The sequence below is a fragment of the Humulus lupulus genome, chromosome 7, assembly GCF_963169125.1.
Source record: "Humulus lupulus chromosome 7, drHumLupu1.1, whole genome shotgun sequence".
Taxonomy (NCBI): domain Eukaryota; kingdom Viridiplantae; phylum Streptophyta; class Magnoliopsida; order Rosales; family Cannabaceae; genus Humulus; species Humulus lupulus.
The window spans coordinates 91,805,602-91,811,247 of NC_084799.1; the positions used below are offsets into that span (position 1 = coordinate 91,805,602).

General features: G+C 32.2%; 1 long non-coding RNA gene across 1 annotated transcript; it reads left to right on the top strand.

Moving 5' to 3' along the window:
- Nucleotides 1-1,583: 1,583 nt before the first annotated feature.
- On the top strand, nt 1,584-2,805 carry LOC133789779 (uncharacterized). The gene is made up of 3 exons (XR_009873700.1): nt 1,584-1,715; nt 2,577-2,648; nt 2,729-2,805. It is a non-coding gene; the product is annotated as an uncharacterized LOC133789779 (long non-coding RNA).
- The last annotated feature ends 2,841 nt before the right edge of the window (nt 2,806-5,646 follow it).

Genomic DNA, 5,646 nt, shown 5'->3' on the forward strand with positions numbered 1-5,646 from the left:
AGTTTCCAACTTTCTTTGATTCTGTGTTTGGTCCTTTTGACATTTTTTTTCTTGACAAAGTTGGTTTGTCTTGTTTTGTTTTGTTTCAGTATGGAGCTCTCAGAAGGAAAATTGGATTCCAGTGTGGCGGACTTCGAGAGAGAAGCTTACCCTGTTTTGGACGTACTGGGTAGGAATGTAAAGCTCACGAAGTCGTTGCATTCAGCCTCTCGAAGATGTTGCAGCCCAACCTTGATTTTTTCCCTTGCAGCTCCCGTTGCTATCGTCGTCACCTCCCAATAAACCCTTGGTCGGGCCTCATTCTCTCTATATCAGGTAATATATATATATATGTGTTTTTTAATTCATTTTCTATTAGTTTTTTTGTTTTCTTTGTAGTCCTTGCAGAGGAGGGGTTTCAATGTCTTCAAGGATGGTTCACATGAGAAGTATTGGGGCTGGGCTATCGTACATATTGGTTAGCGATATGTTTTATTAAATTGAACTGATTTTTCATTGAGATTAAATGACAATTGTTCTTTTAGATTATTAGATACTATGTTGAGATTCAAAATTTGGAGAATGAATATGTGAAATGTTGAATGTACTCTTAAGATTACTAACCTAGAAGGATATTATTGGGAATGCTTTGCTTTCTGTAGGTTTGCATTCATGTTTGAGTAATTACCAAGGATAGATTAAAGTTTTGTGATGAAACGTGAAGAAATTTATGTTAAGGAATTAAAGTTTTAGCTAATTTGTCACTTCTTTCAATGGTCAGACAAATTTAAATTATAAATGTATCGGGAAAAAATGTAAAAGGGACATGAGTAATCTGTGTGGATGCCAGTGTGTTTTTCTTTCTATCATTATCTAAAAGTTCATACTTGCATTTTTTTTTTCATTTATATGAACACACACATAGAGTTATACACCTTTCATCTTCAGACGAGCTTTCAGTCAACGATGATTTTTCTACCCACCCTCTTTCTACCCCAAGCAATTTGATACATTTTGCGATAGCCATGACCATTGGTTAAAATATTCTAAGAACTAGCTTGAAGTGTTTCACATTTGATCTCACATTTTCTTTTTCACTCAGCTTGGTTGTATTTGTACTTTGTTTGTTTGTTTCTTTATTGCTTACTCTTTCTTTGGTAAAAACTCTAGGCACTGTTGCTTTCAAAATTTGTTCCTCTAACTTCAGTCCTATGAAATAATACAGAATTCATTTGTGTGCTTCTTCATTTTCATATTCACTACCAAACGAAGGTTTTATTTGCATCCAATAGCCATGCACCATTTATTTGAAACTATTTTACTAAATGTTATTATCTCTACGAATCAGTTGGGCGTTGTAAGCACCCAAAGCATACTAGAGGACAAAATTTGTAATTAACTTCCTTTTGTAGGCACAATTTGCTCTTTTATTTATTATTATTATTGTACAAATGTCATAGTGATGAAATACTTCATATTTTGTTAATATATTTAAAAGCAATCATAGCCAATTAAAACAGGTTACCATTTAGTGTCTAATTTTTTTTAGCATGAATAATTTAATTTTGTGTGGTATTTTGCAGAAAGCTATAAAAACTGTCCAACCTTCTACTAGAAGAGAAGGGTTTTCTGCCATTCCTAATGTAAAATTGTAAGATGTAGGTGGACTAGATCTTATAAGGAAGAAACTTGATCGATTCATAATTAGGCATTTAAAATACCACGAGAAATTTAAGGTAATTTTGTTATGAAATTTATTTATGATAGCCATTCTACTGTAAATAAGAGTAAGAGTTGAGGTAACATTGTAAAAGTTAGCTTAGCTTTGTTTGAGTTCTTTTCTAAGTTTCTTGTAGTAAATTCTTATGCATAAACCTCATGTTAGTGTTGTTTATACTTTCATCTTGATTCTTGTATTTTTGACATTTGTACTCGTTGCTTGTTTCATTTAGTTTGCAACATGAATTGCGTAACATTAAGTTTTCTTCATTGTTCTCGAGTGTTATCCTGGTTTCTTCTTTGAAAAAACTGTTGTCTGGAAATGAATTTAGATGGTGAACCATAAATGATTGCATTGATCTGGTTTGTTAGTCCTGTACTCCTGTCATTTAAGGGCTAAGGTTATGGTTGGAATAGTAGCCTTTTGCTGACTCTTGAGCCAGTATTTCTTAATGGAAATTAACAAACAAGTGCGAAAATGATTGCAAATTTTTTTAAATAATTTTTTTCTCTTTCTTGCTTGGTTTATTTTCAATATTATTGAAAAGGTCATGTAGTCTTTTGACTTTAAAAGTGTAATTGTGATGGTGTCTTTTAATACTACAGTACCCAAATTTGAATTTCAGGTCCCTCTTATTAATAAATTTACCCTATATCTTTTAGTAATAGGGTGTTTCTTTGTGTAATAGGGTGTAAGGAAATGAAGCATTGTTTGATTATTTCTTATTTAGATTTGAACAAGTTTTTGGTGGAGTTTTGATGGCTTATTGTGAATTATGGTATGATTTTTTTTTAATAGAGGTTTGGAATGAATTTAGATATAGGAATTTTGCTGTTGGTTTATCTAATCTGATGTTTGCATTTGTGCTACTCTCCAGTGTGTTTGTGACTGGGATGATCATGAAAATAAGTTTATTGAAGTTGAAGGAATTCTGAGAAGACAGATAAGGGTAAAGTGTTGTTTAATTTGATGCTAATTACCACTTTACCAGTCAGGTTCCACTCTAAATCACTCAATCTTTGCTATTAGATGTCTCTTATTCCTAGTGTGCAACCTTTCCATGCAATAGCCTATCCAATTGATCCAATGCTTGCACTAGAGATAAGGTAAGTATTCTATTGCCTATATATTGCATTAGTCTGTTCACTTTATTTACTGTCTTTTTGGTCTTGTAGTAGTCTGTTCACTTTATTTACTGTCTTTTTGGTCTTGCAGTCATAAATATGTTGCACACTGCTCTGTCATTGCATCTCGTTTTTCTCTCCCTTCCTTCAATTATCTAGCATCCTTGCCCATAAAGAGCGAAGGTGGCAGTAAAAGGCTAAGGGTCGGGTAAGTTTGAGATATATATTCTCTCTTCCTTTGTATGTACATACTGCCTATGCCTGTTTTCATTTGCTGTTAGTGGTTTTGAATTCAGGTATGTTAGCAGCGACTTTGGTAACCAACCTCTGTCTCATCTGATGGGTTCTGTCTTTGGCATGCATGATAGAGATAATCTTGAGGTTTGTTGATTATTCCAAAGATTATTGAATTTACCCATTTCCTTCAACTACCATGAACTTAAACAAATCTATTGGCAGGTCTTTTGCTATGCTTTAAGTGCAAATGATGGATCTGAATGGAGGTTGTGTATCCAATCAGAAGTGGAGCATTTTATAGATGTCTCGTCCATGTCATCTGACATGATTGCAAGGATGATTAACGAGGATAAAATACAGATCCTTGTCAATCTTAATGGTTATACTAAGGTATAGTATAGCTTGAGTTAGCCAGTGAGTGAGATTGGGTGAAAGAACCTTGAAACATAATTATTAAGATTTAGTATGAATTTGCTCTTTTTTTCTTGACGCGTCAGTTTAGTTTGTTTCAGAATTGACGTTCTGTGTTGTGCAGGGGACAAGAAATGAAATATTTGCCATGCAGTCGGCCCCTATACAGATTTCTTATATTTTCATGTGTCTAAATCTAAATGCTTGTTAACATGATGGTATGTTTGTTGTATGTTCTCATCACCAAAAGTCTTGGCCTACATATTCCCATGTCACACATGCTAATATATTATATTAGCACATATGCTCATGTATATTCCCTTTCTCTTTCCAATGAATATTTCTACTCTCTGTTGTGTTGGCTTAAAAATACTTGTCTGAGTGTTCAAAGCAAATTAAATATTACCTTTATCTTTATTTTTTCCATAGTATAATTCATGCCTTACATGTGTATATATATAGATAAGTATTAAAACAGATTGTCATGAAATGATCAGTAAGTCTTGTAAACCTGTAAAATTTTATTTGTCTTTTTCAATATCAAAATTTCTCAGTTTATTTATCATTGTTTTATGAAAAATTGATGTGGTTTCAGGGCTGGATTAAATTACTAAAAGAAACAATGTTGCAATTTTAGAGTGTGGGCAACCTTAAAGGTTCTACCATTATAGGTGAAATTCTATTTCACATTCTTATAAGTATATTGATTAGTGTTATTATTTACTTTTAAGTTTTTTATTCTTTAGTTTAAGATATTCTTTAATTATCAACATTTGTTTATTATCAATGCTCTCCAACTAGATGAGATTAGATCACTACAGGTTGCTCAAAGCATTCATAAGAATTAATCTGTTATTATTGTCATTTTAATTGTCGATGAATAATACTGATTAATGCCCTGTATAGTATGTTTCAATATAATTGAAGGTTTGGGTTGATCATTATGAGTAGTTATGTCTTGGTTTGTGTTTATGCTTGTAGTCTGTATAGTATGTTTCAATATAATCGTGTTTATGCTTCTTTTGCTCATTTTGGATATAGCATGCTCTCTTTTATGTTAGTAGACTTCCAAATCTTTGAAGTTAGAACCTTCTTTGTTTACTCTATGCAAGTAGGATATGATCTTCTGATCCAAACCAATAGTAATTCAATCTAGAAGTTAGTTGTACCAAACTAGTTTTTTAAGTTGTTGGTCTCGACCTGGCCAACCCGAATATCCATTTCCTCTTTAATTCATTAGTTCTGTTGTAAAAAGGTCTATTGTTGCTTACAAGTATAGGTGCTTAGATTAGTATTAGTATATATTTAATATATTATTTTCTTTTTTAATTCATGCAGGTGTGTTGTTGTTATATGTCCAATAGTATAATAGTATTGGCTATCATTTGGGTCATGTTTTTTTCTTCTGAATTCAGGCATAGTTGCTCAAAGTTTGAAATCTGTCGAAATATCTGAATTTTCCAAGGTTCTGATATTTTTCTGAGTGTAAAACTTTATCTGTCAAAATATAGCAGAAATATTGTGGAAACATTGATGAAATGTCATATATATCAATTTAATTTTGAAAAGTATCAAATAAAACACAAAAGAAACAATTTAAATCATATTTTTTAATATGAAAACATAATTGATAGAGACTCTTATAAATAATCTTTGTAGAGTATCTTGTAACCACTTTAACATCATTTATGATTTTAGCAACTATAGAATGAAATCTTGGATAGTGACTACTCTCAGGTTATGATGGTTTGTTGTGGACTCTGAGGTATTAAATAGTTTGTTTCTTTTCAAATTCTCTCCATCTCCACCTTTCTTTTGTGAGCTCATACGTTTCTATATTTTTGCATCTAAAGGAGTTTGCAAGAACTCTCTTTTGGGTCAAAGCTTAGTTGGCTAGTGATGAAGGCATCAGTGGGCATATTCTTGTGAGAAGGCCAAAGTAGAGTTGAATTACCCTAGAAGCTTGAAAGAAGGGCTGGAAGAGGTTCTGTCATGGCGTATGAACTTAGGCAGGTTTTTATTGACCCATCTCCTTTCTAACAACCAACTTTTTGTATAATAATGCTTTATGTATAATATCATATTCTAACTTTTCATACATGAAAATCCTTTGGTGTATGCATAATATGAAAAGCCTTTGGTGTAGAGTTGTATGGTACGTTCATATGCAAGACT